Source organism: Lissotriton vulgaris, chromosome 5 (genome assembly GCF_964263255.1).
Source record: "Lissotriton vulgaris chromosome 5, aLisVul1.2, whole genome shotgun sequence".
NCBI lineage: Eukaryota > Metazoa > Chordata > Amphibia > Caudata > Salamandridae > Lissotriton > Lissotriton vulgaris.
This window is the reverse complement of record NC_141693.1, coordinates 1698466818-1698490893: the sequence shown is the minus strand read 5'-3', so window position 1 is coordinate 1698490893 and position 24076 is coordinate 1698466818. Positions and strand designations below refer to the sequence as shown.

Sequence of the window (24076 nt, the reverse complement as noted above, 5' to 3'; positions counted from 1 at the left end):
GCGGATTAATTATTCAATGATCGGGATATTGATGTTTGGATGAGGCAATAGGTTATTTTTTAAGCCAATTAATGGAAATAAGCTAGAAAAAGTCTGACAGCAAATATGTTTTCTTGGCAGGTTGTTTGATTATAGGATGTCTGCTTGTTGCATTTTTAATGAAGGCATGCCTTGTCCGCCATCTTGCTGGAGTAAATGTGTTGGTATTTTTTGTTGTTTCATGATGGAAGGCTTTGGCATTGAATGTTTAAAGATGAGATATGTTCGTCTTCTGGTGTGCCAAAACTCCTTGTAAGAGTTCTTAGACAACGATTGGAGTCTCTTGATGCCATCACATGGTGCAGAGAAACACAATTATTGACTAAATCGCCTTTTTTAGGGCCTTTTGAAACCTTGAAGTCTCAGAGGAGAATTGGCAGTTATTCCATAATTGGGAAATGTACACGTACAAAGTGCGGCCTCCCCATATATCGCACAATGGATGTAGGATTAACACTAAGTCCCTAAGACTCCCTTCTTGACTTGTGCTCTGGCTGATATTTCAGGTGTCACATAAAGAGCTCAATGAACAATACAAGAAGAGATTTAAATTGTTAGAATAATACTAGAAACTTTTCAGTGGGTATGAGAATAAAGACACTGAACCATTTAGGGGATTTGAGCTTTTGTAAATCAACTAATGAGATCTGCCGCCCAAGGGTGACTGCCATGACTATTGTGAAGTCGAGGGCTGTAATTCTGTTGTACATATAGAATACTGTAGTGACCTACACTTTGAACTAGAGTGTCTTCACAAATTCTGTACACACCTAGTTGAACAAGCCTATGTAGGGTGTACAGACCTGGTAATATGTGGGAAAATGTTTCATGTTTCAGTAGTGTTTAGTATGTTGTTCGATGAGGGGATATTTAACATTTCATGTCCTTTGATGGGGGTGTATTGGTGTTGCATGTAGATTAGTGATTGAATGTGTTGGTGTTGCATTTTTGATGGTGGGAAGTGTTGGTGCTGTACGTCTGTTATGGTGTGTTGCGGTTGCATTTTGAGTGATAATGGGATTTCTTAGCATTGCGTGATGACCGCATGTAATGAAGGCTCATGTTTGATGATGGGAACTGTTGGTGTTTATAAATCGTGATTCAAACTAGAATCTAAAATATAAAAGTGAGTGGACGAATTAGCTTTACCTGTCAGTGGGGGACTTCATCTGGCTATTTTATTTAAGTGATACAGTTGTGTCTTTTACATAAAGGGCCGACGTCTGGCTCCTGGTGATACTCTGTCATTTAGAGTGCCTTGGGGGAGTATTGTAAAGAAGAGCTTGGATTTAAGGAGAGAAGCCCAAGTCAATGGAGCTGAATTAAACTGAACACTGGATCTTCATCAAGGGAATGAGCTCTGGTTTACTTAAGATTACTTGTTCGCGTGGACCATACAAGACGAAATTCACGAATAACAAATCGACTTTTCTGATATTCGGAAGTATGACATTACCCGCTGTGAAACTGAGCTAGGCGTCTTTGTTTAGCAGCAATAAGGTTTTTATCAGAAACATTGTACATAAGAGTAGTGTGCAGCACATCGAACAGTGGGGATATCTCTTTCAATTCCTTTCATATGCGATCTCTTTACGCACTCCTGGGCCTGCGGTCACGTGCACAATGGAGCGCTCTGGTCTGATCTTTGCCGCTGTCCTGCCTGGAGCTTCACCACTCCCAAAGGGCCGCCCAGGTGCATTCTTTAGGTCCGGAATCCAACATTACCTGTTTAAGAAAGGGAAGGTGCTGATGAAATGTCAACTTCTCGGAGCCACAAAGGCCTCCTGCTTTCGTTTTGTCTCAGGTTACCTGGATCATTACAATGACTTGAATTAATGCATCCTATTCAGCCTTCTCTTCTGTCATAGGATGAATGAATGCATCCAGCAAAGACACAGGGTTTGAGAAGCTTTACTATCCCCAATGGGCAGTGCGAGGGGTGGGGGAGGGTTAGACATGGTAAAGCCAAAGACAGTAGAGTGTCTGTATTTGCCATCGCAGGTGAGGAAATTGAGTAAATGTGCCTTGTGTTTTATCTACATCTGAGTGTATCAATTTACGTAAATAAGAAATGCACCACTGTAGATCTTGATGCACAGCTTGATAACTTCATGCACACGCTGATGCATTGCTTTCGCCAACTCACTGTCCATCTTTTCAAAATCCCGACACTTACGAATTCTGCATGTTGATCGCGACAGGCAGTGTGTACTTCTGTATGAAGTACTTTGTTGTTATCTTCATCATTACTATTAGAGTTTGGTGTTGTTATTGTTATTAGTTTTGTTTGTAGTTATCAGAATTGTAGTAATTATAAAATATAACTTTCTAATAATATTTAAACTGCAATAGTAATGATCGAATTATACATAGTATCTGTAAATTAAGGGGTGGCACTTTTGTTTCCTGAGATGTTTAGTTTAAAGACTTGTAAGTCTGCAAAATCTGCACTCTTAAAGCAGATAGTAATCAGCTGCAACACTATAGTGAGCAGGCTGGTGACGGTCAGAAAGGGAAATTAAGAAATGTTCTTTTAAAATCAGCAACAGATCTTATCTCGTCCAACCCTCTGTGCGCAAGGCCCATGAGAGGGGAAAGAGCCCCTTTTCGCAAGGAGACTGCTCGATTCAGGCAGTGAATGGCTGTTCTTTTTAACATTTATTTATATTTATTTTAAAGGTTTTATGTAGCACTGGCTGGACCCTAGGGTATCGGAGCGCTTTGCATGGTTACCCAGTGCTGATAGCGGACTCCTTGTCACGAAGGTCACCTTCAGCAACGTCTGTGTCACCAGCTTTCTGTGTTGTGCTGGGATTGGACTGAAATGTTTGGGGCTGTGTCTAAAATGGACAGAGAGTAAGGTTCCAAATCTTTTCTGGTACTTAAAAAGCCAGGACTGGTTGTAGTGGCCCTCATGACATGAAGCTACATATTACATGAGTTTTAGCTTTGGCTGAGGGCCAAATGGGATTGCCATTTTGTACAATCTGAGGTAGCTCGAAATGGATATATTTTCAGTTGATATAAATGATATAAACCAAAATAGTGTTCCATGGGAAGGATTTGTTATGCTGAAGACTTAGTTTCCCAGTGATCATGAACTCTTTGTAAGATGCAAAGAAAATAACTATTGCCAAAGCCAAAAGGTGTTAGTCAGCCTTTTTACTTTGCCTTTGCTTGTTGTCAATGTTCAGCAGCATTAGCAAAAAAGAAAGAAACGAGCATTGCCAAAGCCAATAGGTCTCAGCAATGCAAGATCTATCAGTGTTGTCAATGTTAGTGTTTCAGCATTGCGTGGCCAGAAGGTAAGTGTTCCACTGGCCGATGCAGCACCCATGCACCCGCAGCTGATGCGCCATTACTCCTTTGTGTAGTCATGGCCATAAACACCGGCGTTGATCCCACCCCATGAGGCACTTCCCCTTCCCCTATGAGTGTAGGTGGGTGAGATATTGCACTTGCGTCTCAAATGGAGGTGGACGTTGGGTCGTGCTGCAGCTTTAAGAAAGTGCAGGACTGTTATAGAGAAGGGAATCCTGGTTCAAACTGCCATAGAGAAGAATTGACTCGGGAAGAGAACTGCCATAGAGAAGAGTCAAAGGAACAGCAGCGAGAATGCCATAGTCAAGTCAAGTCATGGAATTTGTATAGCACACTACATACCCAGAGGGTTTCAAGGCGCTTAGGAAGGAGAGGAGGGTTACTTGTCAAATATCCATGTTTTAAGTTGCTTTCTGAATGCTAGGTGGTTCTGGGTAAGGCGGAGGTACGCGGGGAGTGAGTTCCATGTTTTGGCAGCCAGGTAAGAAAAGGATCTGCCTCCCATGGTGGTCTTGTTGATGCGAGGTACAGTGGCGAGGGCTTGGCTGGAAGAACGTAGTTGGCGGGGGGGGGTGTAGAAGGACAGTCGTGAGTTGAGGCAATCTGGACCGATGTCGTAGAGTGATTTGTGTGCGTGGGTAAGCAGACGGAAAGTGATCCTCTTATTGACGGGTAGCCAGTGGAGGTCTTTAAGGTGACCGGAGATGTGTTCGTTGCGTGGGATGTCTAATATGAGCCTGGCTGAGGCGTTTTGGATTCGTTGGAGCTTCTTCTGGAGTTTTGCGGTAGTACCTGCGTAGAGGGTGTTTCCGTAGTCCAGTCGGCTCGTGATCAGAGCGTGGGTGACTGTTTTCCTTGTTTCGGAGGGGATCCAGCGAAATGTTTTCCTGAGCATGCGAAGAATGTTGAAGCAAGAAGAGGAAACGGCGCTGACTTGTCTGTTCATTGAGAGTGAAGAATCCAGGATGACGCCTAGGTTTCGTGCGTGGTCTGTCGGGATGGGTGCTTTTCCGAGGGCTTCTGGCCACCAGGAGTCGTCCCAGGCAGAGGGGGATGTACCTAAGATGAGGACTTCTGTTTTGTCCGAGTTCAGTTTCAGACGGCTTTGTTTCATCCATTCGGCAACTTCTTTCATTCCTTCGTGTAGGTTAGTTTTGGCGGTGCTGGGGTCATTGGTGAGAGAAAGGATCAGTTGAGTGTCGTCCGCGTAAGAGATGATGTTGAGGTTGTGTTGGCGTGCGATGGCCGCGAGGGGGCTCATGTATACGTTGAAGAGGGTGGGACTGAGTGAGGATCCTTGTGGTACGCCGCAGATGGAATCAAGCATCCTAGGACCGGTTTCTGGCTATCAGCCGTCTTCAGCCAGGATAGCTTGAGTCCAGTGGCTTAGTGAGCACGGGACCCACGTCTGATAGACGGAATGTTGCACAATGGCAAGACGGCTGATAGCCAGAAACCGGTCCTAGGATGCTTGATTCCGGTCCAGGGAAGACATGGCTTGGCAGTTCGGGCTGGACTGTTCCCATGAGGCACAGGGTCAAGACTGATTTGCATATGGCCATGTCTGAACTGGGGTGGCTTGGTGCGCAAAGTAACAATGGATTAAACCCAGATTTGTGACTGGGGGGTGAATGTTTTGCCATTGTGCAACATTCCGTCCATCATCTTGTGTGTTTTGCTGTTCACCCTATGTGGGAAGGGTATACCCAGACGTGGGTACCATGCTCACTACGCCACTGGAGTCAAGCTATCCTGCCTGAAGACTGCTGATAGCCAGAAACCGGTCCTAGGATGCTTGATTCCGGTCCAGGGAAGACATGGCTTGGCAGTTCGGGCTGGACTGTTCCTATGAGGCACAGGGTCAAGATTGATTTGCATATGGCCATGTCAGAACTGGGGTGGCTTGGTAACGATGGATTAAACCCAGATTTGTGACTGGGGGTGAATGTTTTGCCATTGTGCAACATTCCGTCCATCATCTTGTGTGTTTTGCTGAATCAATCAAAGCTGCCTAGTGACGACAAGAGGCATAGTGATTTCGCACCCATATCTAATAGGGGGGCATGTAAGGGTGAGGGTGCACCCCCTTCTGGTGGCAGGTGTGATGACAGCGTGCCTGCTGCACTTTGTGGTGGTGAAAAGTGGCAGAAAAAGAAGCACCCACACTCGCTTTCAAAGAAGAAGCGCTGCTGGAAGCCCTAGTTCTCATGGGAACTGTTATGTAAACTGTACATATGTATCCCTCCATCCCCTATGTATCCAGCACCCTGCCCCCTCTCAATCGATTATATACTCTTATGATTCCATGCCTTTTGTTCAATTCTATGATTCTGTAAAGCGCTCGGATACCCTAGTGGGTCAAGTTTGCGATCTATAAAACATAAAAATAAAAAATGAGAAGCAACAGCTGGAGGAACGTAGAGCGTGTGTGCCATTCTAAGATGATGGACTCTATCATGGAACAGTAAATTAGAAAATAAACTATCTGTCCCTCAAAGAAGTAAGTAAAAAACAGAATTGTGAGGGAGGAAGAAGAAGGTGGTGAAGAAAGTAAATTAATGCCTGTGGATGGCATGGAGCACCAACACCAGCATGCAGTGTAGGTGCTGGAGAATTGTTGAATAATAATAAAAAAGAGAATAAAGCTGAGCAGGACTGGGAGGGGCAGAGGAGGCAAATTACAGCTGGAAAGATCAACACATGAGTACGGGTGTAGGGATATGAAGGGGAGAAAGAGCAAATGGGGGATAGAGCAAGAAAACACATCCACTCCAATGTAGTGCTGAACGTAAACAAAACTGTAACTTGAATGTAAGCAGTGTAAGGATACAAATCATGCACTGAGAAAGATGGAAAAGTAAGTATGCGCTAGGGTAGAGGAAATATAAAATAGGAGAAAGGAAATTCATTGATTGAGCAACGAGTTAGACGAAAAAGCCAATTTAGCCTGAGCAATTAGCTAACCAAAAGCCCACTCTTAATATAGGTATTGCACACAATAGGTTTTTCGACAACAGACTAGACCCAAAAAGCAGGGCCGTTACCATCCGATCAAACCAAAACATGTGATTGAAGATACCGCTTTCAGAGTTTTATATAGCACGAACTAGATCCGAAGCGTCAGATATCAGAGCGCTTTACATGATCACCAGTTTCATTACATATAAACACATATTTTTTTGTTAGGCACTGGGAGATAAAGTAATTTGCCCAGAATCACAGGATGTTAAGCGTCGTTGCCGAGACTCAAACCCGTTTCCCCAGGTCCGAGGTCGACCGCTTTAGCTGTAAGGCTCGGTAGGTAGATGTAGACCAGGGCTGCATTGTAAACGCAAATGCTTTACCACATGGAGTTTGACATAAAGGTGGTTGAATTAGAATACTGATCGACCCAAATATGACTGACAGTCCAGGTTCTTTAAATTCAAGGTTTAAAAGGGCATCACTGTGCTTCATCTAGTCTCACTGTGTCAAGACCTTGGGCCACTGCACTGAGATGGAAGCTGGATGTCCCCACACATTCTTTAAGGGGAATAATTTGAGACCAAAATACAGAGCACTTGTGATCTGAAGGTGATCACAAAAAGCTCAATGACTGGTCTCTTGAACCTTCTTAGCTATTGCCAAAGTTGGCTTTGGTGACTTTCGAGAGCATCACCTTGAGTTCCACTCCATCAGTTTCCATCAATATGACTCCATGGGATTGAGTGACTGAATCTGTGCACCTTCTCCCTGGTATGTCAACGATTGACATTGATACTGACAAACTAGAAACTCCAGGCTGACCAGGAAACAGTGGAAACACTACACTGTCGTGCTTACTGACTTCTACTAAACGTAAAAATAAATACAAGGAATAAACATATAAATTAATATTTGGCCTTGCTTTATGCTGTAGAATGAGTGAGATGTGACCCAACTTTTAGCTTCCCAGAAGGATCAGTGTGCTGAATCGATTCAATTTCCAAATATTTCTAGGTTTTACTGGACAATGTGTCAACATTTAAAAGGCTAGGAATTAGAGTCCTTCTGTACAGATGTGTACTTACTACTTAGCATTGTCAATAGAGAGCCAGTGCCCTTCTGATTAGCATTGCTTGAAGTAAGCCAATAGCATTGTGCCTCCTGCTTCCACCCTCTCTTGTTCTTTGTTTGCTCCGTATGCATCTTATACACCTGCATGGACTGGCAATTCTGATACACTGGCATTTTCCCAGTAGGCTTCTGGCAAGGAGGCTGCCATCACAGCAGAATGGGCTGCCGTGACCCAACCATGAAAGTCCCCAATTCTGGTAGTGCTGACTGGGTCTGGTTTAATAATTTTTGCCAGACTGATTTTGGCTTCCAGTTCGGTCCTACATGTATTTTGTGAAATCTGTGGTTTGTTATAAGCATGATGAAAGGCAGGTGTATCTCCGCTCTCACCTCTGTCCTCTAGAATTCATTTCCTGTGGGGCAACCCGTAGTTTCCAAGCTTATGAAATTTACAGATCTTGTAAGAGTACTTATTCAGGTGGTGAATAATCCTATCAGGTAAATAACCCTAGCCAGCACCAAAAGCCAATACCTATGGTGATGGTTATTTGTGTTGTGTTATGTATATTTGTAAGACGCGCTCTCACCCGCAAGGGTTTCCTTGCACTGAGCAGGTGTACAGGCCTATTCTCGAGGACAGTGGGGCGATACTCAAAGAGCCAAGACTTCAGCTTCTTTCATAACTCGAGTAGTGAGAAGGAGGCTCTGATTTGGTGTGGGAGGTTGTTCCAAACTTTAGGAGCTTTATATGAGAAGGCTCTGCCTCTGGCTCAGTTTCTGTGTATAGTGGGGTGTGTGTAAGTAAGTATCCGGCTAAGCAGAGATGCCTGTCTGGTAGATGGAGGGAGATTAGATTGTTCAGGTAGTCTGGACTTGTGCTGTGTAGTGCTTTGAATGTGTGGGTTATGAGTTTGAATTGAGCTTGCTTGCGTATTGGGAGCCAGTTGAGATCCCTGAGGAGAGGTGTGGTATGATGTGAGTCCTGCTTGGAAGCTTTAGGATGAGTCTGGCTGCTGAGTTCAGGTTAGTTTGCAGTCTTTAGGTGATTTCCTTGGTGATTCCGGCATGGAGGATTTTTCCATAGTCCAACCTGCTGGTTACCAGGGTATGGATGCTGTTTTTCTGGTATGGTTGTGAGCCATTTAAAAATCTTCCACAGCATCTCCCGGATGTGGAAGCAGAAAGCTGTGACGGAATTGACGTATGTGCACTTGTCAACCATGCTATTGATGAGGATCGTGGCTTGGGAGGTGGGGGTTAGGTGTGGGCCTAAGGTTGGCCAGTTACCAGATTTAGTTGCAGTAAGGTGTTTTTTCCAAAGATCACTACTTCTGGACTGTCATTGTTTTGCTTGAGACAGTTAGACTTCATCCACGTGGCGAACCTGATCATGCAGGTGGTGAACTTGTTCCTTGTGATGGAGAGCTTTGTCTGAGAGGGAAAGTATGAGTTGTGTGTTGCCAGCATATGCCAGGATGTTGATGTTGTGGATGATGTTGTATGTTGGAATAATATCTGTGTTGAAGACAGTAGGGCTGAGGGTTGAACCTCCAGGTGGTCAGCCGGTGAGTTTACGGGCTCCCAAGGTGTATGTATTAGGCCGTCAATTTGAGTTCTTTCCATCAAAAGGAGCTTATCAAGCAGAGATCAGGTACTTAAATGTTTTACTCGTGTAGGTGTCTGATGAGGGTGGGATGTGATACTGTGTCAAAGGTATCCGAGAGGTCAAGAAGGATGAGTGCCATGATTGTTCCTCTGTCCAAGATAATGCAGATGTTGTCTGTTACTGCAATGACTATTGTTTCTATGCTGTGGTTGGGAGTGGATCTAGACTGTATGGCTTTTCGGAGCTGGTAGTTGACTAGGTTGTCAGTGAGGTATTTGCTGATGAGTTTTTCTAAAAATGTGGCTGTGTGTGGTAGGAGGGCTATTGACTGTAGCTGGAGAGCTTGGTTGGATCTACTGAGGATTTCATGAGCAAGGTAGTGACTGCGGCATGTTTCCATGCATCCGGGAAGGTGGCTCAGTTGATGGAGGCATTGAGGATTGGAATGAGGACTTCGCTGATGGAGGTGAGTCCCTTGTTGAAAGCATGGTGGGAGCAGGGGCTTGACGGGGCTCCAGAGCGAGTTTATCTATGGGGATGGCGGGCCTCATGGTCCGTTCTATGTCTGGGCAAGGAGACTTGCTGCGAGATCAAATGGGACTGGTTGCGGGTCGATGTTCCCATATATGGATGGGATCTTGTGGTAGAAGAAGTTGGATAGATTGTTTCAGAGGTCTTGAGAGAGGGAGATGTTGGAGGTGGCTGTGGGCACAGTGAACGCTTGGACAGTGGCAAATATTTTCTTGCTGGTATTGATGCTTTCTGTGATGGCTGTGCATCTGGTCTTCTAGATATGCTGGTGGTATTTTCTTAGGACAGGTATGAACCTGTCTTGGTTTGCAGACTCTTGCCTTGATCTCTACTTGCACTCTTGTTTCTTATAGTGTTGTTTCATCAGCCTGAGTTCTTTTGTTTTTGGGTACCAGCTGACTTGTGTTCATGTTCTTGTTGTTTTGCCATGCTTGAGAGGGCCAGGAAGTTGGCAAATGCAGTGATTCAATTGTTGAAGTTTTTAATGTCTTCCGTCAGATTGCTGGGTGGCTGTGGGTTGGGGCTCGAAGACATCCGAACCCTAGTCCATCTCTGGGATGCTTTTCCAGCAGTGGCGGGTAGGTCCAGAGGTGGTGGGTTTCATGTGGCTCTGGAATACTGAAGCTGAAGCGGGCGTGGTCGGTCCAGGTGATAGGTGATGGTTTGTCAACCTGATGTTGTTGAAGGATGGCAAAATTGGGACGAGCAGGTATTCAGTGACGTCAATGGGCCTGGTGACATGCTAGGTTACCCGAGGTTCCTGAGATTTTTGAGGAGAGCAATCGAGTTTGGGTCTGTGTGGTCTTCAGGTGGTAGTTCAGGTCTTTTAGGAGAATCAAGATGCTGGAGTCAATGATGAGGGGCGTGACAAAGTCCGTAATGTTGCTCGCGAAGTTGATGTAGATTCCTGGTGGTCTGTATACAAAGTGAACCTGGTTGTGATATGTAGTTTGGAGGTGAGGTGTTTCATGTAGTTGTTTGTGGATTCTGTGGTGTTGGTGTAGCTCATGGTGTCCTTTAATATAATGGTTACTTCCGGGCTTGTGCTGACTGTTTTGTGTGGTGATTTTATAACTGGCAGGGATTGTAGTAGCGATGCCCGTGCAGAGGATGGGTTCAGCCAATTTTCTGTGTGGAAGAGCAGGTCTGAGGCGTGATCATGCAGCAGTTCCCATTTTTCTGTGGTTGGGGAGCAAGTAGGTGTTGATTAACATGCATGTGATTGTGGAGTGGTGTGTGTCATGTTGCTGGTTGGTGTCCTTGTAAAGTGGTTGGGTGCTGGATGCTGTTGGTGTGGGAGTGGTGAGTGTTGACAAAAGGAGTGTGTAAGAGAACATGCAGAAGGTGCAGATGAAGGCCCCTCTTGTGTTTGGTGCTGGGCTGCAGCAGCGCAGTGAACCGCAACATGGGTTAAGGGAGTGGAGGGATGCTTCAGGCCAACAGTGGCCAGATGGAACAAAAGGGGTCTTGTCGCTGGCTGCAGTCCAAGGGCAAATGGTTGCAGATGGGCTTTGGTGTGCCTTCTGTGTTCTAGAGGAGTGTCCACTGCACATCCGCCTGAGAGGAGCATTTGGTAAAGAGTATGGTTGGCAGGGGCATTGTAGGTTGGAAACAGGAGAGGTGTGAAATGAGATGGAGTAGGTAAGGAGTGGCAGAGATGAGGGAGAAGCAGAAAGAGCGGGAAATGGCATATTAGGGGAAAGAAAATCGAAGAAAAAAGGTGAGCATAGCAGAAAAGTAAGAAACAAAGGCGAGAGCACAAAAAGAGAAGCAGAAGACAGTGAAATTACGAGGACAGAGAGAAGGGCACAAAAATAAATAGTGATGGCAATGAAATGTCAAACAGACAATGGCAGAACGAACATGGAAACAACAAACAGTGGCAAGGACAATTAAGTGGCAGAACCGACAATTGCAAAACAAATAAAAAACAAATCGTGGCACAGAAAAACAGTGAAATAGCAAAGAGAGAGTAAGAGAGACTGAGAGAGCGAAACACAAGAGAGAAACGAGAGACCGGAATGAGGCAGAGTCTCGAGGTCCGAAAGGACTGTCCTTGGACAGAGATCTGAGCACAGTAAGTCCTCGGGGGTTAAGACAGTCATCTACTTCATGGCTGGTCCTTGTTGCCGTTGCCATTCAATATGTCCGGGGGGAGGGGCGTGGGAGGTACGAGAGCGGCTAGTGGGCGAAGAGCAGGAGGAGCCTAAGGAGGAGATAGGGACCGAGAAACTGAATAAGTAAACAATCCTTTCACGGTCACATGGCCTTATAAAACGTGTCTCAATACAGTGTTTTTTGTGCACTTAACTTGCCTGGCCTCATGGAAAGTTTCTCCAATCTTGTTTAGTCCAGAAACAGCTCATTTGAGAGACATGTGGCATATCAGTCTATGTGAACAAAAGGTTCTTCCTCTTTGTTGATGCCATGGGGAAAGCTGTTCATCTCCCCAGACTATCTTCTTTTCCAACCAGTCGCATGATAGATTCACGTAGCTGGGGAAGAAGGAGATGCCAATCACAGTTTCGCATTTCTGGCAAAAGAAAGCAAATGTGTTATTTTTCAGACAAATGTAAATCATTTCCATTAACATATAGGAGTGTTTCTGTAGTCCAATTCCCCTTTTATTTAAGAAATATTTACAGACTTGTTTACTGGTTTGGTGTTTTAAGTGATGTTTAGAGGGCTGCTACAACCATTGTATTCAACTAACGATTTTACAACCAATGTATTGTTAACGTTAGTGGCCAGTCTTCATACAAGAGTCCAAAGTCACTTGGGTAGGAGACGGGGGCGGACTGGGAACAGAAACCGGCCCTGGCAAACTGCTGAAACCCCCCCTAGGAGTGAGGGGGATTCAGCCGAGCAGTTTGCAAGGGCCGGTTTCGACCGCTTTTATTACAGGGGGTCGATATTGCCGACCCCCGGTAACAAAAACGGCGCCCCAGGGACCCAAAACCGGCCCCCACCCTAGCAGCCTCCTGGGAAAATGCCTGGTGCCCGCTATGGCCAGTCCGGCCCTGGTAGGAGATAAGTTCTTAATTACATGTTAGGCCATTTGGTTACAGCAACAGCAGCTGGTACCCACCAGGGCTCATTTCTTCCTCCAGTGGGCCTTTCTTCTATCTTCCACTCCTTGGCATTCTATGCCATCATTTTCTGTCATCATTCCAGACACCGGTTTAGACATACAAGGAATAGGGATGCATAGGATACTGCAGGTAATAAGAATGCCTCCATTGACTTTTAGGTGAGCTGAAGCTGGTGACTATTGAGGTCAGATAATAATCTACATGCATGGAAGCCTCATTTTTCTCTGCCTATTTCTTTCTATATTTCTGCCTACCAGCTCTTCTGTCTTTCACTCTCTTTTTAAAAGAAAACTGTGGTCTAATACACTATTTATTTAAAATGTGCAGCTCTCACAATTGTATTTGAGTCACGAATCACTCATATTTTTCTTTATTTTTATTTCTTGCCTGTTTTTTGAGTTTTCCACATCTCTAGTTTCCCCACCCCACTGGCACTGGGAGCCAGACACTTTTTATAGTGTCTCCCCTTTCCTATAGATAATTTTTTTACAGTGTGAAAGTATAATTCCAAAATTGGTTTGCAAATCATGATTTGCAAATTTTTTTTTTAATCTGTTTTATTGTTTTCAATCCAAACTTTGGCATGAATATCAGAATACATACATTTATATGTTACAATTACGCTATATAACCTTGTACACAATTCTTCATTAGGTCTCTCGTTGACTTGGCTGGCAGTCAGGGAAACATTATACGCTCCCCTCAGCATAATTTCTTCATACATCCCCCAGTTCATCATCATCAGAATCCTGATTTGCAACTTTTTTTTTTTTAAAACCTTTATTATATCATTCACAAAAATTACAGGAGTAGATCTACAACCACAGGGGCCGGACACTGCAGTTAGGAGATACGTATAAGAAGTTCAATAGCACAGCTCTTCAGCCGGCAACCCTGAGGTCCGGCAACGGTACAGGATATATGTTGCATTGAACACAGTGCAGATCGCATGTTATTCATAAGGTTTTCCTTTTGCATTTAACCCCCCCCTCCCCCCAGAGACAAGATAAAGAAGAAGATACAGGATATCGGGAGCCACACATTCGGAGATATAATAAAGGTGGGTAGGTGTAGGAAGGTAGTCGCGGACCAACTTAAAGGGACAGTAAAGACGCAAACGCTAGCTAGCTCAAGAAGGGTAAAGAACCGAACAACCGATCTCTCATCGTAGCCGCCCACCCTCAGAACCCGCCCACTTGATACTCCAGGATGAAACAGAAAGTACTGCTACCGGACACTGCAAAAAGAAGAAAGGGGCCATAGAACAAAACAAAGGCAAAATAACAAACCCCCCCCACACCCTCCACCCTGCACCCCTACAATGGCTACGGCCTACCCCACTAGCAGCGTGCCTGTCACCCATAGGAATACCCTAAAAAGAGAGAAAAAGAAAGAAAAAGGGGCCATAGAACAAAACAAAGGCAAAATAACAAACCCCCCCCCCCCCCCACCCTGCACCCCTGCAGTGGCTACGGCCTAACCCACTAGCAGCGTGCCAGTCGCCCAGAAAGATCCCTAAAAGAGAAGAAAAGCGGAGGAGGATAGATAAAAACACACTCCCGGACTCCTTTACCCTCCACCAGATGAAACCACCCCGAAACACGGTCAAAATAGAATGCAGCGAAATATAAAATCAGTCCAGGGAAGCAAGATACACACCACCCAACTCTCGTATATTACAGGTCACAATCCCAGCAGCGAGGTAAAATATTATGCCAAACCCAAAAAAAGACACAAGTTAACCTTGGCCGGTACGGTTATTAACCAGAGCACTTATAATCCAGACCACAACAACAGTGAAAGCAGCAGAGCGTTCATAAAAGTTCAAGTCAGTATGAGCGAGTCGAAAAAAGGATAAAAGTGCATGGTATCCACAAAGCAAGTGAGGAAAAGCGTGGAAGGATAATGAAGCTCTCCGATAACCACTGGTGATCTTGTTGAGGCACTTAAGGTTGTCCATGTCGATGTTCAGTGGGTTATGGCTCAAGCAGGGGAAGCTGACAATGTTCACGGGCGCGCGAACCATCCTGTAGGGATCAACAGCGCACGCGGAATCCGGCTTCCGCACAGGGTCCTCGAAGTTGAGCCCACAATGGTCCATGGGTAGTACAGCTGGCTGAAGTAATGCCGAAAAGTCGCCGTCCGGTCTCCGGCAGATATTGTCCATTGTTGCAGACAGTGTTTGGTATTGGACGATGATCTGTGAGTGGAGCGCCCCAATGGCCACCATTACGGCATGCAGCGATAGTGTGCCTTCTGTCCCCTCCATCTCCTCTCACGAAGCGACAGAGCAGGATATGAACCCCGGAGGTCGACTACTCCGGGGTAGCAGGCACAACCGGAGCAAACAACAACAATGGGCGTCCTCACCTCACGATTTCTACACCTTCGCCGCTAGTCAGGACTCCGGTCCGTCACCCCCGGGAGGCTTACGGTGTCTCCAGGCGCCGGATACAAGACCGCAGCAACCGAAGAGCCACGCTGCGGCGTCTGCGGTGTAGACCGGATATTAAATCGCCATTGGAAATGAGTAAAGTGTGTCTCCGTTCGAGAGACCGTACGAATCCCAAAGTCCACAGCCGATGTTGTTCAACTCCAGCCCGGGTGGGTTGGAAATCGAGGCCCCGGCTTCCACGCTGAGTTAGGCCGAGAACGAAACACGGCGTATCTTCGTCACCCGATATGTTAAAAAGTTCGGGATTGCACCTTCAGAGTCAGTAACTCCTCGCGTACACGGGAGTCGGGTGTAAAAGCAGGATAAATTGCAGGATATACGAGCTGCTGGCGGAGGTCGGCGGAGCCGGGAGCTTATGCGGCCATCTTGTTTTCCTGCGTAGCTCCTCTCCCTGATTTGCAACTTTTAATTCAAGATCTATTCTCAAAAACTTCTGAACGGATTTTCACTAAAACAACAAAACCTTGCTCCCTAAATAAAGTTCTAATTTCATGCCAAGTTTGGTTAAATCCGTTCTGCATTGCCTGCTGTTGGTGCAAGCTAAAATTTCTATGGGAGAACATCTTTATTCAACTCCCTTGACTTTTTTTTTCCCCTGCACGGAACTACACAAAATTGCCATGCCGGACCTTTCCTGACTACGCCAAGTAGTTACCACATTTATTGCAGATCGGTCCATGGGGTTCTAAGTTATAAAAACCAGAAACCTGGTCACACATATAAATATCAACAGTAAATACAGTAATAGGTAGTAAATGTTGTCGACACCGAAGATTTTCTTTGAAGGTTTTTTTATGTGAAGATGTTAATAGAAAAGACAAACGCCAGCCGACACGTGTTTCGTCTACAGGTCAGTGCCTGTGACTCTTCAGGGCTTAGGAGGCGTGGTGCAGGTATTGGTGGTCCGGTGATAATTCCAACCCGGAGTGCGGGTAAAATAGTAATGGTGAGTTTGTCACATGAGGGGTAGTCAGGCGGGCGGGTGCGTCCGTGACAATGGAAGACCCTGTATAAGCAGAACTCCCCTCGTGCTCGTCTCGTCGGAAAGAGTGAATCCGACTTAGTTATAGGCAAATCAAAAAGTGCCCTTTCAATGTAAAGCTGTCCTGAACCATAACTATACCCGAACTGCCACGGGTAGGCAGTGAAAAAGCTTGCACTAGTGGGTAGTGCAAGAAGATCACTTTGGAGATCAGTGTCAGAAGCACTCAGTGTGCAGTAGTGTCAAATGCTCAAACTACGAAGTGGTATGTCGTGCTCTCCTGGGTGTATAGTGTGAGGAAACCCCCACTACAAGACTGTACACAAGCTTCCACTGGTGGATAGCATGGGAATTTCACTGTTTTTTGCAGTTTTATACAGTGCAAACTCGACCCCAAGGTATCGGAGCTCGTTACATGAGCACCAGTTACATCACACAAGGGCATATTGATTATTTTTTTAATTTTTAGGCACAGGGAGTTTAAGTGATTTGCCCAGCATCACAGGACGTTGAGCTGACGCCGATATTCGAACCTGGTTCCCCAGTTGGCACCTCTGGCCTTTTCGCCACTTCTCCTGTTCCTAACCATGCAGTAATGCATGGTCTATGAATGAATATGCCTCTTTTTTTCTGCAGCCCGTCACCCCGCGTGTTATTACAACGCAGTCGTTACCACGACCACGTTGTACCAACGCATACCATTACCCCGCAAGCTGTAACAATGACATGCGGATGTTGGAATACTATAATTTACTAGTCCAACTCCACTCTGTGCGGACAGTAGGGAAGGTGGTGGATTGTAAATTCAACACCTCCCAACCCCCCACCCCGCAAGTCGTTGTTACGACTTGCGGGGTAATGGTATGCATTTTTACAACACAGTCGTTGTAACAACTGCGTTGTAACAACATGCGAGGTGACGGTGTGGTGGTCCGGGTTGTTGACCTTTATGAACTTATAGTGGCGGACAGTGTGAGAAGCTCCCACCAGTGACCAGCGTAAACATATCACACTAGGAAATATCAAGAGATTCCTGCACAACTTGTGTATGTCTTTAGGCCTCTCAAACCAGTGCTGCTCGCCAGCACCAAATAAATCATTTCAAACCAATATCTAACTGGAGGGTATTCAGTTAGAAGTTCACGCTAAGTGAAAAAAGCAACACTAGCTCCCTGTGCTCCTCGTAACGCAAACACCCCATCCCAAATACCTTCCAATCCAACGCACCCTTTCATGATGTCATCGGGGAATTCCGGTACATTTCGAAACAAATGAGACCGATTTCACCAGAAACCAACACATGACATTCTTCGCTCCCCCCCCGCAGGGCGGAACCATCAGACATGCGCAGTCAAATGATGTCACTTCTGGTCTTTGTCCAATCAAGAGTGTCGAGAGGCGCACACTGGCTCCGGGGGCACAGCACCTTATGGGTGGGCTCCTATCCTTCTGCCATCTGAGCTGACCCCTGCCATCCAGGACTCCTGGCAGAGGATCATAGAGAGGGGCGAAGAGGAGGGTGAGGATGTAGCAGTGAAAGGGAGAGATATAGTCAAAACCAGAAGAAAGAGGTAAACCAAAGAAACACAGGCAAAGAGAGAGAAAGATGAATGGGAACAGCTCGGTGGGTTAGACCCGTGGTTCCCAAACTGTGCGCCGCGGCGCCCCGGTGCGCCGCCCTGAGGTACCAGGTGCGCCGCGCGCACGTTGTGGGAAAGTGAAGTTTTGTAGAGTGTCAGGCTGTCAGCAGTAAATTACGTGCCCCTGCATATTCGGTGAACATGTTTTCACAGGCTTAGTCCTAGACTCCATTTTACATGCAGCGCTGACCATTTCAGGTGCATGCGTTGTTGCTGTCCACCGTGTTTCGTGGGAGCCTCTCCATCACATCTAATGTTAGTTGTTACACTCAGTACTAAGTTTTGTGTTTGATTTTCACTGCTTGCTTTTAACAAAGTTTAATTTCAAGTCGCTCAGTGGCGCCCGCTTTTGTACTGTGACATTGATGTTTAAAAAAAACGAGCAAAAGGACACGGTCATGGTCATCGATTCATTGTTCTCCACATTAGTAGAACTATTAATCAAACGTCATGCCGATGTTCGTCCCAACCTCCGTTTTACACCTGTACTACAAGCATTATTTTTACTATAAAAATAATGCTTGTAGTACAGGTGTAAAACAGAGGTTGTGCCGAACATCGGCATGACGTTTGATTAATAATTGTACTGAAACAAGGCAGGCTGCACGGAGTGCGTGTTAAAGTTTGCAGGGGCCTGTGTTTATTGTATTATTCAAATACCATGCTGATCTTCGCCCCAACCTCCGTTTTACACCTGTATCACCAGCATTACCTCCCGTCCCTCCCTCGCCTTCCTTCAGTACAATTGAGGCCCCGCCTCCCACCCAGACCCACCCCCAGCATAAAAACTCTGCCCGCCCCCACCTCCACCTGTTTTTTTCTGTCTCACTAGTGAGACTCACCCTTTCAGTTCCTCCCTGTGGCGGTGCCGGGGAGTCTTCGTGCTGGTTCTCTGCGGCGACGGTGTCCTCTGCAGTGTTCTCCTGGCTGTGCCTCCTCTCCTCGTCTCCCTCGTGGTATGGGGGCGGGGAGGTGGCTCGGGAATCCGCTGCGGTGTTTTGGCGGTCCTCCTGTGGCTGGGGCTGTGTTTCCGGGTCGGGCTGCGTGGCTGCCTCCTCCCGGTGTGCTGTCTTACAGGAGTCCAGGTAGGACGGGTTTGTGCCCGTTTTCTTTTTTGTTTCTTGGCAGGGCGCGTTGCTTCTTGCCCCCGGGGACTGCCACTCTGCCGGCTGCCCGGTGGGGGCCGAGCATGGCCCTGCCTCCTTGCTGTGAGGTGCACTGTGTATTATCCTGTGCCTTTTTCCATCCAGGGCTCCTCGGCTTCACGTGTCCTTTTCGTGCCGACTGGACTTGTGTGCCGCTGACGGGTTCTTCGCAGTACTGAGGAGTATATGTACAGTTTGCGACCTGTGGATTCTACGGCCTGCTTGTGCGTTTTTCTTGCCCTGTGGGTGATGTATACAGGCCATTGGTGCTGTGCCTCAGTTGAGACCTTTGGTGGCACTGGTTTTCGCTGGTTGGCTTCGGTTCTTGTCCTGCTGCTCCATGTTCCCTTTGGTGGTGGCCTTGGTGGTTGTCTGCTACTGGGTCTGCTCCTGACTGGGTCGCCTGGGGTTTGGTTGGGGGCGTACTGGTGTCCTCTTCCTCTGCTGCTGGGTCTCCGGTCCCCCTGGGGTGCCCTTGTCGCGCTGAAGCTCCGTGGGGGGTGTTCTGCCTTTCTTGTCTCATGATGGTGCTGGGCTTGATGGTGGCTGCACTGTCCTGTGTTCTGGGGTTTGGTTGATGCCTTCCGCGTCCCTTCCTCATCCGGCTGGTCCTATGTGCGACTGGTTCCCGTCTGGGTCCTTGGGTGTGGATCCTTCTCCCGCCTCTGCTCTGTGTGTGGCTCCAGGGTGGTGCGCGTTCGGGCCGTGGGTCGCTGGACTCCTGTGCTGGTCGGCAGGGTTTTCCTGTTTCCTGCTGGGCGGGGCCTGTGGGTTTCTTTCCATGGTGTCCCCGGCCCTCCTGGTTGGGCTTGCCCCTTTGTGCCGGGGTGGGGGTTGGTGCTGTGTGTTGCGTGCGTTGCTCATACTTGTTGTATGTGCGTGGTGCGTGTGGCTTTGTCCGCTGTGGTGCTGCCCTGCTACCAGTTGATTGGCGGTTTCCTGTGCGGCCTGCCGTTGGCGGTCTCTTCCCAGCCCTCCTTCTTCCTTCTGCACTGTGTTGGTCCTGATTGGTTTCAGGTTTCTCTGCGCGCTCGGTTTGCGCTGGGGCGTTTGCTTCTGGGCTGCGCGTCCCTGTCTTCCTCCTGTGGCTGTGCTTCTTGGTGGGGGTCGCCTCTTTCCTCCAGTTGTGCAGTTGACCTCTGTCCTGGCCGCGCTGCTTGGTGGGCCTGTTGTTCTGCTTGGCTGCTGCCGTGGCACTGGCTGGCCTGTTCTCTGCTTCTTCTGTGCCCTTCCTTGGTGCTGGGTTTCGTGGAGTTTGCGGTGGCGGTTCGTGGTGGCTGCATGTCGCCACCTTGGGCCCTCTGCTTGCCTTGCCTTAGTTGGGGCGTCCTGCCTTTCTCACGTGCCTTGCACTGGGGCCTCTCCGTGGTCCCTGCTGTGGGTTTCTCCTCTGTCTTTCGGGTGGGCGCGGTTTTGACCGTTTCTTTTGCCCTGGCTGACTGCCTCTTGGTCAGAGTGCCTTGCCCTGTTGGGTTCCTGTCACTGCTGTCTGTTCTTGGGTGCTGGGTCGGCTTGGTGCGGGTTCCTCCGGTTTGGAGAGGGTTTGGCTGTCTCCGGTGCCTGTCTACGGTTCCTGCTGGGTGGCTCTGCTGGACTGGGTGTCCTGTTTGCTTGCCATGTGTTCCGTCTGCTGGGTTCCTGTCGGTGGGGCTTGGGTCTTGGGCCCGCTCCTTTCTGGTGCTGGGGCTGGGGTGTCCGGCAGCTTTGTGCCTGTCCTGGTTCTCCTGGGGGTCTGCTCCTGGATTTGGCTGGTGCCCTTCCGTGTGTTGGCCCTTCGGGCTGCCTTTCCGCGGGCCCTACCTGGTGGTTTTTGGCATGCCCTGTTTTTTGGGGTCGCTTCTCTCCACTTCCCGGTCACTGCTTCTTTTCTGCGTTTCCTGCGAAGTATGCCCTTTTCTGCTTCCTTCCTCTTCGGCCTCGGGCCTTCGCCCTGGGTCTTCCCGCATGTCCGGGCGCTATTGGGTGGCTCTCGTTCAGTCTGTGCTCGGCCCCGTTCCCTTGTCCGGCGGTTGCCTGGCCTCTCTTCCTTCTTGGGTTCGGGCTTTGTGGCCCCGGGGGCTCCTCCGGCTTGTCCTGCGGCTGCTTGTGCCGGGGTGCCTGGCTTCTGCGGTGTTCCCTGGGCTTGTTTTCTTCTTCTCGGCCTGTCCCTCTGGCTCCTGTTGGGTTGGTCTTCGGGGTCTGTTGTCCCTGCTTCCCTTGTCGGTCGGTCCACGGGGGGGGGGCTCTCCTGGTGGCTCGGCCGCTGTTGCCTTCTGGCTCGGTGTTCGCTGGCTCCTCTGGCTCCACTTGTGGTGGCTTCGGTTGCCGGCCTGTTCGGGCTTGGCTGGGTTCGGGTTCCTGTTCTGGTTCCTGCTGCTCTCCCGGGGGTCCGCTTGCTGGTTGCTGTTGCGGCCTTTTGGCCTTGCCCTGGTGCCCTTTCGGGGCTCTCTGCGGGTCTGTGCGTGTTGGCTCCGTCTGACGCTCCGGTGGCGTTGTCCTTTGCCGCGTCCTGGCTGGGTCCAGGTTCTGGTCCTTGTTCCTTGGTTGCCTGCGTCCTGTTTCTGGGGACTCTGGTCTGGGTGCTGGGGCTGTCGGCTCTCTGCCTCTGTGGGTGTCCTATGTGCTGGCAGTTCTGTTATGCTGGGTCCTTCCTTCCCTGTGTCTGGACTGTTGGTGGGTCTTTGGGGCCTCCCTGTGGTGGTCCTGTTTGTGGCGCCGGGGTCGGCCTGGGTGGCCCGGTTAGGGTCTCTGGGCTGGGGTCCCGGGTCTTGGGGGGGCGTCTGGCCCTCTCCTGGGCCTCTGGCTCTTCGGTGTGCCTTTCCCTGCCCTGCCTTTTACGTTCCTCTGGCCTTTCTGGTGCGGGCGCTGTGGGTCTGTGCTCGGGGGTTGTTGGTTGCCCCCCGTTGGCCTTGGGCTCCTTGTTTTCCTCTCCTGTCCGGGTTGTGTGTCGCTCGGTGGAGGTTCCTTCTGGTGGCTTCGTGCCCTTTGGAGTTTCGTGTCCTTCCCCTGGGTTCTGTGCGGGGTTTGCCCTGCTGCCTGGCTGTTGTGCAGCTGGTCTTGGCTGTGTTGGGGGTTCCTGTTTCATTGGCGGTGGCTTGCGGGCTTTCCCTCGGTCCTCCTCTTGGCTGTCCTCTGCTTGGTGTTTGCTGGCCTTTTTTGGTCCTGCTGTTCTGCTCTGGCGGTGGCCCCTCTGCGAGTGCGGTGTGTTGCTTTCCAGCTTCTTGGTGCTCCGGGCTTCCTTGCGTGTTGCCTGGTTCTTTTTTTCCGGGTCTGGGTGTTTGTTCCCTGGCCTGTCGGGTCCTTCCCTTCGGGGTCTTTGCTGCTGGTGTTGGATGTCCTGTCCGGTCCTCCCTTTGGGCCCCTTGGGGGTCTTGGGTTGCGGCTTTTGCCTTTGGGCCTTGTTTTTTGGTTGCCATCGCCCCTGCGGGGCGCTTGGGGATGTTCTGGGCCCTGTTTTTGGATGTTTCCTTTCTGTCTGGGCTGTTCGACTCTGTTGCTTTTGGGTCCGGTTCCATTCTTTGTCCCTTCCGGTGGCTCGGCGTTTTGGCTCTGTCGCAGGTTGCTTTTGCCTGTGTTCTGTCCTGCTCCTTTCTTGGCTGTGGAGTCTCGTTTGCTCGGTTTGGCTGTCCGGCATCTTTTGCTGTGGGGCCTGCTGGTTGTGGAGTCCTTCCGGGTGGGGGTCTCTTTGTCTATTCGCTGTGGTCCGAGACTGGTTGTGGGTTTCGGTCCGCGTTCTTGGTGGCTCTTCCTCTTGTGGGGGTGGTTCCTCCTTTGGGGGTTCGGGCCTCAGGGTCTTGTCCTCTTTGCGAGGCCGGGGATGTTGTTCTGCTGTGTTTTGGGCACTGTTTTGTGTTCTTTGTCACTCAGTTGTCCGTCCCTGTTTTCTTCTGCTTGCTATGTCCTCAATTGTACTGAAGGAAGGCGAGGGAGGGACGGGAGGTAATGCTTCCATTTCTAACGATAATGGCATTACTCCTAGTCCTACTCCCTCGCCTTCCTTCAAGGACCCTCCCTCCCTCCCGGTGCGGTTCAACTGAGTGCTAGCTCGGCTTGTTTATGTGCAGGTGGAGGTGGGGGCGGGCAGAGTTTTTATGCTGGGGGTGGGTCTGGGTGGGAGGCGGGGCCTCAATTGTACTGAAGGAAGGCGAGGGAGTAGGACTAGGAGTAATGCCATTATCGTTAGAAATGGAAGCATTATTTTTACTGTGAAATTTACAGTACAAATAATGCCGGTGGTAAGGGTGTAAAACGGAGGTTGGAGCGAAGATCACCATGGTATTTGAATAATAATTTTACTGTAAAAAGGCGGGCTACACGGAGCTCATTACATCGTTGGACTGCATTTTATAAATTTTGGCAACAGCATGCCATGCCACATATACAGTATTTTCATTTTCCAGCTTTTTTGGACTGGGGAAACTCGTGCACAAATTAGGATGAAACAGTCAAAGAAAGAGGAATGTAAAGTGAAGCAGGATGCTATATTGGTTTTTAGGTTTTGCCTCGCCAAAAAGATGCGCTCTGCGCATCTTTTTCGGCGCAGGCGAAAACCTGATGAGAACTGTAGTGTGCTTTGGGTCGGCCCTCGTCATTCATTGGCTGGCTCCGTAAATGGAGCCTAGCCATTGGACGAGGGGCCTGTCCGTCAATGCCGGACCAGACACGGGGGCGTTCCCGACATTCTTTGGCTTTTGCCGACGTCACGCGACGCCGGGAACGCCCCCGAGTCTGGTTCGGCATTGCCGGCACTTCTGCGTCTCTCCTCCCCCGTTTCCCGCCCCGTGACTGGCCGGCCGGCCAATCCTAGCGCGGCCGGCCGGAAGTGCCCGCCCCCCGCAACAAGAAGGAAGACGGCAAGAAGTATGGCGGCGCCCGCGGGGCTCCCGTGGCCTGGAGGGAACCCCGGGAGATGCGGAGGACGTTGCCGGTCTCCCATGCCGAAGAGGGAGACCGGAGAAGTGCCGCCGTCGCAAGGTGCAGGTGAGTCGATTTTTTTTTTTTTTTCCCTCCTCTCTTCCCCTGCCTTCCTGCCCCAACCTAGTCAAAGAATGCTATCACTGTGAACAGCCCGAGGTGTGGGACAGCAAGATGCAACAAGAGTCTCGACAATCTGGCAGTGATTTCCCGAAAGCCTCCGCAAATGATTAAAAAAACAACACACATGAAAAGTTGATGGTTTAACCAGCTGCAGAGCACGAAGTAGCGGCCCGGCTGCCCTTCAGGCTCAAATTGCCCCCTTGAGGTAGGCGTG

General features: G+C 48.9%; 1 protein-coding gene across 2 annotated transcripts in view; it reads left to right on the top strand.

The window, feature by feature from the left end:
* MYO1D (myosin ID) overlaps positions 1-24076 on the top strand; it is a 512976-nt gene that overhangs the window by 76881 nt on the left and 412019 nt on the right. Inside the window, exon 1 of one of the 2 annotated variants that reach the window (XM_086923845.1) lies at positions 18618-18786. The exons of the other annotated variant lie outside the window; for it this stretch is intronic. The gene's annotated coding sequence lies outside the window, so the exon portion shown is untranslated. Of the gene's footprint in view, positions 1-18617; positions 18787-24076 lie in introns of those variants that run through there. 2 annotated transcript variants of the gene reach the window in all.